The 12,555-nt window shown below is 47.2% G+C and overlaps 1 protein-coding gene across 4 annotated transcripts in view; it reads left to right on the top strand.

Moving 5' to 3' along the window:
- Positions 1-7,231: 7,231 nt before the first annotated feature.
- STAG2 (STAG2 cohesin complex component) overlaps positions 7,232-12,555 on the top strand; it is a 108,467-nt gene continuing 103,143 nt past the window's right edge. For all 4 annotated transcript variants that reach the window (XM_082289482.1, XM_082289483.1, XM_082289484.1 and 1 more), the window contains exon 1: positions 7,232-7,433. The gene's annotated coding sequence lies outside the window, so the exon portion shown is untranslated. The remainder of the gene's footprint in view (positions 7,434-12,555) is intronic.

Genomic DNA, 12,555 nt, shown 5'->3' with positions numbered 1-12,555 from the left:
GTTACCCTCTGCTTTGTGCATGACTGACTCCTGTCAGCAAGGCCAGATGCCGGAGAAGGCTAGAGAGTGCTCCCAGTGCTGCCATGGAGGCTTCTTCGTGTTGGTCTTGTGCAGAGCAGCTGGATTGGCCTCAGTTCTTGAACGTGGCTCGTGAAGGGTGTGGGTCTCCTTCTCCATAGGGTCAGATGGAAAGAGCCAGTCTACCCACATCCACCTTAATTCCTCATGGAACTGAAGTATGAGTAAATACTCTCCCTCTTAGTACACTCTTGCTAAGTTTATATAGTGAACTTAGTGAATACTCTCCCAGTTTTTTGTGTGGTTTACATGCATTCAGTTTTACTGAGTAGCTTGAAAACTTGATCAAGAAAATCTTTCCTCCCCCACGTCCCTGCCGTGGCTTCACACTGATTCGGGTTGTTGGAAGTACCTTCTCATCTTTGCAAATGCCTCTGTGTCATGTCACTGTGTCATGTCCCTTCAAGAGCTCTACCAATGCTGCTGTGCAGCAATTAATGTGCTGTAATTATAATGTGGCTCTCTGTGAGAAGGCAAATGGCATGTGATGATAAACAACCTGTGCTGAAATTCAGATTTTATCTTTAATTTTTTCTTAGCCAGGAATTCCTATTAAGCAATACTGATAACATTTCAGTAAAACTACAAGTGTTAACCCAGAGAACATGGCTCTGTGGCTAACTTACCAAAAAACTTGCTTTTTCTTAGGACAGGAAAGAAGATGGTATATATTCATTTACAAATGATTTGGGTAACAAAACCCCAAGAAAAATCTGGGACAAAATGGTATTAATTATATTGTGAGTATATAATATTTAAAGCTGGTTGAAAACTAATTGGTTGCTTTTAGGTAATTACTGATTTACAGTTTTATAGCCTGGATAGCTATTATGTTGGCTGAGATAAATTGCTTGATAAGTAATAATTGCTACAAATGTATTGGAGAAATACTGGAATTAGTCTTGCTCTCACATTGAAAATTGTGCTTACTATCAAAAAATTAAAAACACATTTGCAGAGTCCCACTGTGAAAACACCTACAATAATTGCTGAAAAGCCAGGTTTAGTATAAATGTGTATGGTCACCTTCAAATTTTGGAGAGTGAATTAATAGAACCTTCAAAGATTACCAAGACAGCATTTAAATTTATTCATGTTATGTCTTTTTGATTTTGTAGTTAGATCTTGCTGTAAAACTCTTGACACAATTCCTCTTACGTAACTTAATTTTGCAGTGTATGATGAGAGTCATCACCTGAGCCAAATAGTTAATCTTCTGAATACAAGCTTTTCAAAAGTGGGTGTCAAGCCACAGGCATCTCTTCTTTTTAACTCTTGGGTTACAGAGAGAAGTTTCTGAGTCCAGGACTGACTTTACCTCCCTGTCATGCATAACTGACCCACGTCATGTTACTGGAGTCAGTATGGCAGCTCTGTCTGCAGGGTACAAGCCACTAGAAAAGTAACTGTTGCTTCAAATGGGTGTTTTGCAAAATAGATGTACCAAAAATAACAATTTGGCATCTGCATCACAATTTAGGACTTTTATAACTTTGTCAACGGTTGCTTTCTTAAAGGCTTAATTTGCAATTGCAAGTGTCTTTTAGGAAGACTGATGTTCCGGGTTGGAAGCTTCACTTCTGCTGGGCCCACAGCTGGAACCAGAGGTACAGGGAATGGAAACGTGGGGATTCCCTGGGGGAGTGAGAGTGAGAATCACTGTCCTCGGTGTTTATAGTGAGCATCCCAGGTGTGCTCTTTGCCATGGAGGGGAAAACACTTTGTTCACAGCTGCTGGCACTGAGGCTTTGTAGGCCTGCTACTATCACACTAAAGGAAGTTACAGTCTAAAAGAAGTATTTTTATCTTAACGATTTTGAACACCTGTGCAACCACCAACATGTCACTTGTTATGCATTGTGCCACTTCCAAAAAACTTTAATCACAGCTAATGCCACGATGACACTTTGCTTTGCTTCCACTGCCCGCTGTGTCACAGTTGAGGCAGCAAAAAAGGCCTTCAGCCCCAGACACAACCGGCAGTAGGGGAGTGACCTGTGAGAAACACAGTCTGAAAGAAACCTTGAAGTTGGTTGATGGTGAAATCTAAACCAAAGGAAACTGTGTTAGGGACAGACATACATATATAGGACCTTGGGAATGTGGTAGGTCAGTCCCAGAAAACCATACAAGCTTATCTGAAAGAGTAATCTGTTCCTTGACCTTATCTGTCATTAACAACCCCCCACTGCCTAGACCTCCCCTTTAACCCCCTGCCTCAGTAGTTTGTGGGGAAAAGATCAAGGTACATCATCCAAATCTTGTGTTTGCTTGCACATATAGAGAAGTGCTGTCCCATACATTTGATAGAGGATTTTCTTTTAAGCTTAAACACAAAAGTATTTGACTCTGTTGTTTATAACTGTTTTGTTCTGTGAACTTGGGCAGAGGTTGAGCTGAATAATGATGTTTCTGTCTCAGTTCTATTCTAACTTCACCTAACCACAAGCCAGCCTCCTTTCTCCCCTTTTTAGGCAACCCCTGGCTCCATGTCAGAGTCTCGGGGGGGTGGAGCCCTATGAACTCTGACCAACTGAGAACTGCTTTGTGTTCCTGATGGGTTAGGTGCCCTACACACCCAGAGTGTGATATAGTTTCACTGGATTTTTAGCTGTTTCTCAGCTAAAGCTGCTTCCCTTGCTTGGCATCAGTTGTGCTGTTTGGCCTGCTTGACCTTATTTCAGTTCTTGAAAGCTTCTCACCCCAGCCCTTTTTCTGTCTCACACTGTTTTTGCCGCCTTTAAGTGGGCCCTGCCACTTACCTGGCTTACCCAGTTTGAAACATGTTTCTCTGGTTCCTGTGCTTCCTCCTCAGACTTTGTCACTGAGGCTGTCATAGTGCCTGACTCATAAAATGGACCATGATTCATGGTCCCTCTGCCTGGACTTAGCTACAGGACACAAACATGTCTTGCCCGTGTCTTCCAAAACTTCCTTATATCTGGAAACCAGAGCAGATTGTGTCCTGAATCCAAGAGTGGTGGCCTGATTGGTAACACTTGTTCCTGTACCTAGGGTGAGGTGATGCCTCAAGTGAAAGCGACTCGTCCTGACTGCAGCCAGGAGAAGGGCTTTTCATTATTTCCTACCAAAAACTGGTGTGGCCTTTACACAGTTTGGAGATGGAACTTTAGAACCTGACTAAGGGATTTTTATTTTGAAGAACAAGACATAGAAAGAGCACCTCACCCAAACAGGGGAATCAGCATGGGGCTTTGGGTAACAAGTGGCACAGAGGACTAAGTAAAGCTGTTGCTCATAATGCAATTAGCAGGAAGGAATCTGCAACTTACTGGGATTCTGTTCAATTTTAGAGCTAATAATGAAGGGGAGTTAAAACTTCCTTCCTTTGTAGTGGTATGGGACAAACTGTGATTCTGTGCTCCTTCACAGAAGGAGCAGGCAGAAACTTACTGGCTCAAAGAAAATTCAGAGATGAATTGGGTGTTCTGGAAAGACCTGGTGAGAAATAGGGGCATGCAAGGGAGACATAAACGGAAAAAGGAAGAAATTATTCAGAGCAGGGAAAGACCTAAGGAGCTACTGATGTGCAATCTCTCCTGCAAATTATGGAAAAGTAACCCATTTAATGGTCTTTATTTTTGTTTATTATGTAATAGCTCATCTTCAAAAGGATTTAGAGCAGATTTCCCTGGAGTGACTAAGCCAGATTCAAAAATCTGGGGAAAAAAACTTGGCTAGGAAGACTGCTTTTTCCCTCTGTACCCATCTCAGCAGACAAAAGTATGGCCGTGCCTTATTCAATACAAGCCATCAAAGCTACCACCTCACCTTGGGACAAATCCAATACACAAATTCTGGTTTCTTTTTCCAATTCTCAAAAGCAAAGTCTTAAAATAAATAAATAAATAAATAAATGATTGTGGGTGGTGGTGTGTTGGTGGTTTTTTGTGGTGTTGTTTTTGGGGTTTTTTTAATAGGTTGTTTTGTTTTGTTGGTTTTTTTAATAATACAAATGACGAAACGGAACTGCAGAGGGGGTTCCTATTCCACAGGAGAAAAAAAAGGAAGAAGCATGAAAAGAAAAGGAAGTAGCATGAGCATGAATCTCCTGCCTGGAAAAATGAATCAGCCATATGGCAGCTTGAGTTTATTCTGATCTTCTCTAGTGGTGAACCTCTGGCCATTAATTCAGACACGGAATTGGTATCTGCCCTCTCCTTGCTCAGTTTCCTGTGTGACTGATCATGAAGCTCTCTTTGGATCAAGCATAATAACAGTGCCTGTTGTAAAGTCTTTGTTAAATCCTCTCTAAATTGGGCTCAATATCAGAAATGATGGACTTTGAAGCACCTAAAGAGTAGCTTTTTTGAGAAAGATGACATAGTTCAGTAAAATACTTTCTCCTAGTTTTTCACAGAACTTCTTTTCTATCAGATATAAATCCTTTCTAGACAGGTCAGAATTTAAAATATCTCTATTTCTTTATAATGCTTAGATAACACTTATTTTTCTTTTACATTTTTCACTGTATTGGAAAGGACGCTATTGTGCTAAAACTATACTGAAACTTCAGGATGGTCTTTATTTTTTTCCCAAAGTCTGAACCAATGGTAGAAGCCCACTCTGGAATTGGTAGCTTAGAAATAAGTGGTGTGCTAGCAGAGGAACTGCTTTTCATCCTCTTCCCTGTTGTACCAACTGGAAGGCTCAGTCCCAGAAGCATGATCTCCTCATGAGGAAAATGCAGGAGTTAAGCTCTTCAGAGAGCCAGTTTGGCCCCCTTAAAGGTGAGGAATCCTCACAGGGCACAGTTGACTCAAGAAATTCCTGTCTTCTGGTCACTGGAGCAGAGCAGAAACTTTCCTGGCCTCACCAGAGTGCTCAGCACCTTCAGCTGTGCTGACTGAAGTGCTCCTGCAGTTGTGCTGGAACAGCTCAGAGAAATGATCTGGGTTGGGGGGGTGGGAATCAAACCAGTCCCTTAGAAAACAAATGTCCCTCCCCCCTTGTCTGATGCAGCAAGTTTTGCTAAGACAGGGCTGAGCTAACAGCTGAATGAAACAACTGCAAGGGAGGAAATTGTTGGGGAGTGCGAAATCCTCTTAGGCAGGCTCTGTGACCAGGGGTTTGTAACGTGCTGCTGCACCTGGAGTCTGGTCTCTAGAGCGCTTCCATGTTCTGTCACAAGTAGAAAAAAGCAAATTCTGTCGTGTGAGTCAGAACACCTAGAAGTGTTATGGGTCTGGGCTTCCAAGGCCTGAGTCAGCTTTGGAAATGGGCTGAACTCTCTGCCATGGTATTGTCAGTGCTTGCACACTCATTCCTTCAAAACCACACCTTAAAAACTATGTCACGTTTTCTTCACATTAGGTAAACACATTTACCTAAAACCTCTCAGCTGTAAGCTCAAGTGTGAACTACAGTGTTTCTGGAATAGAACAAAATACACGCGTGCTGTACACGTATTTCATGCACAGCTGACTGGAGCTGCCTTGTGTTCTGCTCCTGCCAGCTCCTGCAGTAAACTGCTATAATCTTGCAAAGTTTTGGAGTTGTAATATGAGTTATCCCTGTTGTATCTCAAGCAGAAGACACATTACTGGAATTCTGTGCGCAGGCAAAATGTTGTAGTTTATTTTTATGGAAAGTTGTCTATCTGGCAGCTGTCAGAAGTCGACTTTGTATGGGAGAAGCACAAACAGATCCAGCTCCTTTCCATTTATTCCTAAGTGTCGTTCTGTAACACTACAGATAATTTTTAAGGCTTACATTAGGTTTGGTGGGGTTTTAAAAATACGCAATTCTTCTACAGTTTCCAGACACTATCAGATTAAAGATCAGCAGCAGCACCTGTAGCTGTAATTGAAACCATGAACATAGTTGTATGACTGGGCATTCAGGATGCTATTTTAAAGTGTTCCCTATAAGGCAGTCTTTCTGCTTATTTTCTTTTTTGTTTCCTCTAAACTTGACAGAAGGTGCAAAACGATCTGAAATGTGAATTCAAGCTACGAAATAGAATTTATTTTTGTAAGCCTGTCTCACGTACCAACTGACAGATTGTATCTAGAATTCCTAGGTGTCATCAACTTACATTACGCTGGTTTTTAATTTAAATTTTATTTTAAACACTCCTAATCTGATCACGATTTCCATTGTGTGTGTTATTTTTCCTGCGGGACACCTCATCTTAGTTTTGAAAAGACTGGAACCGGTGGATACTTTTCTCTTAAGTATCCTGCCTTTGTTAGGCAGGTGCACAGAGTAACTCGGCTTAGAGACTGCTTAGTTATGCTAACACTGTCCCCAAAATTATAAGTAGATAAACACATGAGGGTGATTAGAGACGAATTACCAGGACAAAACTATTACTGTGCTGACTGATCTAAATATAATCTTACGTAGAACTATTCAGCATAAACGATGTGCTCAACATTACACAATAAAGTGAAAAAAAAAAAAAACGTGTCACAAATTGTGTATCTGGTTACTTTAAGAACTCTGTACTGCTTATATGGAGAGCTTCAGGTTCATACAATCCTCATGCAGGGAGAAAAAACGAATCCCACGAATGCTCATCTAACTACGAACACGCTTGGCGATGGGCAGAAGCAGAAAGCACGTCTGGAGAATGCTCCCGACCACGCGAACTGCCCTCGGTGCCAGCAGACACTGCCTCTGTGTGCGTCCTGCAGCTCTCAAGATAAGGCACCCTACATCCACGTGGGCAGCCGCACACTTATCTCCCAAGCCACGGGCTCCCTCGCACACGACTTGGCTTCCCGGCGGCACCGCGCAGGGAGCGAGGGCAGCCCGGCGGCACTGGCTCCGCAGCTCACTTCGGTAAGGCCCACCTTTGCCTCGGCCGGACGATTATGCCCAATTACTCCAAGGTTGCAACAGCAAAGGGCCCCATGCCTGCGTGCGGCCAGGCGCGTCCGGCGAGCTCGCCCCGTGTCCGAGCGGCCGCTCCTTTTTAGGCCGTGCCGCGGCCCCGATCCCGTCCCGGCCCGCCCCGCAGCAGCTGCGCTCCCGCCCCGCGCGCGGCCCCGCGCATGCGCCGCACCTTGTTTACCCCGCTCGGCGCGGCGCGGCTGCAGGCGGCCGGCAGGTGTCGCCCCACGCCCAGGAGAGCGGGCCCCGCTGGGCGGCCGCCAGGTGGCGCCTGCGCCCTCCATTCGCCCGCGAGCCGCCGAGCAGCGAACACCCCAAACAATCCCCAGCGCCGCCGCCAAATTAAATAACCCCGACCCGCCCGCGCCCCGCGCCCCCTCCGCGCCCACAGCCCGGCACCGGCCGGGACGGGCGCGCAGCCGGCGAGCCGCGCCAGGGATACGGGAGCGGAGCTGCGCGCCGGGGCCTCCTCGCTGCCTACGCCGACACTGGGCAAGGTAAGTTAGAAAATGGCGGCGAAGCTTCTGGAAGTTTGGCGGGGGGACGCGGAATCGCGGTGCGCGGCGGCGATGAGAGGCCGGGCCGAGGCCCGCGGCGCCCGGGCCCGCGCGGGGCGCCAGGCCGGCTGGCCGCGGGGACTGCGCGCAGCCAAGATGGAGGACGGCGGGGCCGAGCCGCGAAAACACTCCAGCCCCCCGCTTCCCCACCCCCCGTTCCCGGCGCGCCGCGGCGGGGAGGGGGGAGGCGAGCGGAGCGTGAGTGAGAGAGCGAGAGGGCGCCGAAAGCGGCCCCCGTGCCCGCCCCGGCCCCCTTCCTCCTCCCCGGAGCCGGCCGCGGGCAGGCCGGGCCTGGCGCTCGGCGAGCTAAAATGGAGAACCGCCTTCTCCTCCTCCTCCTCCTCCCCCCTTCTGCCGAGCCGAGCAGGGGCTGCCGGCAAGATGGAGGACTCGGGCATTGTGTGCGTGGGGTGTGTGTGCGGGCGAGCCGGGCCGGGCCGGGCCGCTCGGGTGGGCAAGCGAGGGAAATGGGGTCGGGGCCCGCGCTGCGCTCGGGGGGAGTGCTGGGCCGCGCAGAGAAAATGGTGGGGCGGCTGCCGGTGCCCCGGGGTCGAATGTCGGGGGAGGCCGCAGGCAGGGGACTCGCACCCTTGACAGCGCTCGCCACGGCTTCCTTCCCCCTACTCCCCGCTGCCCAGCAGCCGAGTTTTTCCTTCCAGCCCGCTCCCGGAGCGCGCAGGGAAGTGCCGAGGGATCGGGGTTTCTTTCTGTGCTCAGTCTCTCTTCCCAGAGCTGGGGCAACTCTGGCCGCCTTTCCCTGTGAGTGCATAGGAGGGCTTGCGGGAGCGGAACTCCCTCGGCCCAAGGGAGGACGTGGGGACTGACCTGCACCTTTCCCCCCCCCCCCCCGCCTCCCTTCGCTGCCCCCTCGCCCCGGCGCCCAGCTCGGGGAAGGCCTTTGTGGGTCGACTTTTCCCTTCCGAGTGACTTTGGCCGAGCTCCTCGGCGGCTGCCCGCTAAGAGGAAGAGTTGTGGCAGTTTCCGTTCGGCTTCCTTTATTTTTTTTTGTAAAGAAAGGGCGCTTGCCAACTTGTGCCGGGGACGCCCGATGCCGGGAGCCGCGTGTTGCTGGAACCCCGCTGGGCTCTCGCCGGCCCCGGTGGGGGAGGGGGGCAGGAGGAGGAGGAAGGAGAATGCTTCTTACTGGGGGGTTTTGGCGCCACTTTTGTTTTAGATAGTGCTCCTCTGCCCCCTCCCCCTCGGCACGCACTGAACTGAGCTGAACCCTGCCCAGGTAGGAAACGAGCTTTCCTGGTGTTTCTCTTTTCTGGGCGCTTATTTTCTCTACACAGGCTAAAAAAAAAAAAAAAAAAAAAAGTATATAATATATATATGTAGTTGTTGCTGTGGTTAGGATCGGAGGGACAGCGGAGTGAGCGGCCGCAGATGGCTGGGCAGGGAGGCCCTGTTTTCCGGGAATTCCTCTCCCTGCCCAAGCGTATCCCTGGTGCTGGGCGTGCTGGCCTTGGGGGCCCGCACCGCTCTGCTCCCGGCCGCTCTGCCTCCATGCCTTCCTCTGTTCTGGTGGCGTTGTATAATCCGTCTGCCCCGTGGAAATCCGGGGCCCACCGACCTCAATTTTTTTTTTTTTTTTTCTCCTCGCCCCCGAAAGCGGGCGCGGAGGCGATCGGGCCCCTCTTTCGCTGCTTTTATTTATTTATTTTACTGCCCGGGCTCGGCTCTCCTTTCTTATGTTCCCACGGGATGCGGCGTTAGGAGCTGACACAAAGTTTCGATCACTGCCGACTCCAGTGTTCTAGTTACTGAGGGGGGGAGGTGGGGTGCGTGGTTGGTTGGGATTTTTTTGTTTATCTGTTTGTTTCATTTGTTTTGTTTTTTAATTACTTTTGGCAGCCTGGGTAGCGCTGCTGCTTCCCCCCCCCCCGCCCCACCCGCGCTCGAAAGCTCTCCCTTTCCGTGCGCTCCCCGAGCCACACCCTGGCGTGTCCGGTCTCCCGAGGCGCCTGAGCCGCCGGTGTGACCCCGCGTTTTCGCTGCGGGTTGCGGGGGGGCCGTGCCGGCGCGGTCCGGGCGGGCGGGCGGTTGCCGAAGTGCGTCACGGCGGCCCCGCCGGGCCTGCTCGCCGCGCCTCGGGCCGCGCCCGCCGCCCATTGGCCACCGCCGCGCGGGAGGCGGCCGCTTCCTCCGGGCCCGGCCGGGCCCCTCCGCCCGGCTCGGGGCGAGCGCGGCCGGCGCTGCCCGGGCTTTGCTCGGCATCCCGCGTTCACGGCTCGCGAGGCTGCTGGAAGGGAACCATAGGAAAACGCCTTTTGGATCGCTTCCCTGGAAGTCGTTGCACGGCCGCTTTTATCCTCTCTGGGAGTTTTGTTGAACCCTGTTTTAAATGACCAAGAATGAGAGTTCCTTGCGTTTCCTACAGCGAAGTGTTCTCCAAGCATAAGTCTCCCTGTTAACTCTTGGCAGTTCTGTCTCGATTTGTGATTGATTACTTCTTTCTCGTCTGTAGTGCTCGGCCATTCGAAACAACTTTTTCCGTTTTTCATAGTCTCTTTTCCTTAAATCAGCAATCTATTTATTATTGTTTCTGGAGTATTTATCTGGTATTGAACTCTCCCAAGACTTACCCATGTGCAAGCTGGCTGATGGTGTGCAGATAAATACCACGAGTGATTGTGCAGTTGGCAATCATTAATCTCTGTCTTCTTGGTATTACCTGTTCATTATCCTCAACTCATAATTTTGTGATCAGTCTTCGTGGTGATCAGTCACAGACTAGTACCACAGATCTGGTAGAGGGCTCTTCCTTGGGTAACATAGTTTGTTTTCTTTTATAGCCATGATAACAGTTTCATTACTAAATGAAACTTGGTGTGAGAGCTGCCTTGCTTTTAGCATAAACATGAATTTTTGCTGCTGAAAGCCCTGGAGGTGAACGGGCTGGAATCCCCACACTGTTCTGATTAAGCAAAGACTAACAAAGCTTCGAAATTATACAAAGGAGAAAAATATTAATTGAATCCCATCTCTGACAAATAGATCTTGCTCTGTAACTCACAGGGCTTATTTTGGCTCTTTTTGACAAAACCGGTGACATTTTATGGTGTTGTCTATGGGTGGGCTTTGTGCAACCTGTGACACAACCCCCCTGAACTTCTGTTGCTGTTGTTTGTATTAAGTTAGCTATGGTAAACTTAAGCTTGGCTGTTGTATAAGCTTAAATTCAACCAACCAACCAAAAAACCCACAGGCATGGAACTAGGGGATAAGAGAGACTTAGTTTTTCTGTGATACTTCCTAGACTTCAGATAACTCCCAAGTTATGTACTTGGGCCAGAGTTATGCTTTTGGAGCTTTTTCATGCATTTACAGTTTCAGGAAGATAATGCTGAATAGAATCAATAAGCAATGTAAGGATTTGTTAAACTTGTATTTAAGAATTTAAGTACAGCTAAAATTTATGTACAGCTCGCATCTTCTAGATATAAAGTCTTGATATTTTGTAATTGAAAAGTGAAATTAATTTGAGTTGATTCAAATCAAGGATTCTGTGATACTTGAATATATTTAAAAGAAATTGGGTCTGTGAAATGACAAAGTATTGGTAGTTCATAGCTTACTAAAATACTTAGTTTAAAAATGCATTATGTTACTTGAATAGCCTTCATTTTATGAATTGGAGTATTCAGTTAGCTGGTTGTTAATCTAACTAAACTCCCATAAATATATCACATTTGAACTTTATGTGTTCAAGTCTTTCAATGTTTGGAGTGAAACAATTTCCACTTGGAAGGAGTGTAAATAGAATTGTCAGTTAAATACTCTCTAGGTTTATTTTGTCTCAGTATGATTTACCAACAGCAACTGAATTATAAAAAAAAAAGTAATGTAGACAGCTTCTCTTGAATATTACATGCTACTGCAGTCTCCTGTAGAAAATAGCTGCAGGCAACAAACCACTTGAAAGTTCCTGCTCTTGGTGGTGGGAGCAACTGTGTTAGACTTAGTTAAGTCATGAAATGATGTTGGCACATCAAAGCTTTATGAACTTCTTAAAATTAGATTGCTCTTTGTCACTTACGGTTCAAATTTAGAATGATTCCAGAATCCTCGTTTGTCATTTTCATTTGTGGTCTTACTGTCTCAGTTGTTTTGCTGCAGGCAAATATTTTAGGAGGATGAGCTTTTCTGAAACTTGTGTGCCAGCAAAAACAGGTTGTATGTTTTACAGAAACTTGAAATACTTTGGTTGCTTATTTACACCAAATGAATCCCAGAAAATAAGCAAATATTTCTGCTTGTTACTTGTGCTTGTTGGTTGTGGTACTGGAATTCTGTGTTTTGTCAGATGAGACAAGGTTTTCAACTCAGTGTGATCTCTGCCTACAGTGGCCATTTCTTCTCTGACTAATTTGAAAACTTAGGAGAATATTGTAGGTGTGAATTTCCAAAATGGTACTGTTGGGTTTTGGTGGTGGGTGTTCTTTCGTTTTGTGGGTTTGGGGTTTTTTTTCTATTTTTCCTTTTTTTCTTCAATGTGTGTAATTAAGAAAACATACTGGAAAGAGGAATATGTTGTCGATTTGGTCTCTGTCAGCGAGATGTGAGAATTTCCAAGAGTTTCATCTGGTTCAGTATTTGTTTTGTCATGGAAAGAAGTGATTGATAGCAGCCATCAACATACCAGTTTAATACTCTTAAATAAAAGCTTTGCTCTCTTTCTCAGTATCGCTTTAAACATTCATATTCTGAAAACTTTATCTTATATGAGTTTTAGGTTGGGGAAAAAAAGCTTGCGCACAGCAAATATATGGAGACATGGAAAGAGCTCTTTTTCATGTGCATCACAAAAACTTAAATGGTGACATAGAAGCCTATAGCCGTGGTTTAGATTCAATACCATCCAGCGTTTTAGACCAGCTCCCCTTTTAAACTCAAAGGCTCAGTAAAAATGGGAAATCTTCCTGGGTCATTGGCACCGGCAGTTCTGTGGTGTGGGCTGCTCTGGGCCTCCTTCTGCCTCCTGACTCTTCTGTCCTGTTGACTACGCACAGAGGTGGAACTGAACAGGGCTGCAGGCAGATGAAACGCCCTGGTTAAGAGC

Source organism: Coloeus monedula (assembly GCF_965178545.1).
Source record: "Coloeus monedula genome assembly, chromosome: 12".
In the NCBI taxonomy this organism is placed as follows: Eukaryota; Metazoa; Chordata; class Aves; order Passeriformes; family Corvidae; genus Coloeus; species Coloeus monedula.
The sequence above is the reverse complement of the archived record's forward strand: the minus strand, read 5'-3'. Positions and strand labels throughout refer to the sequence as shown.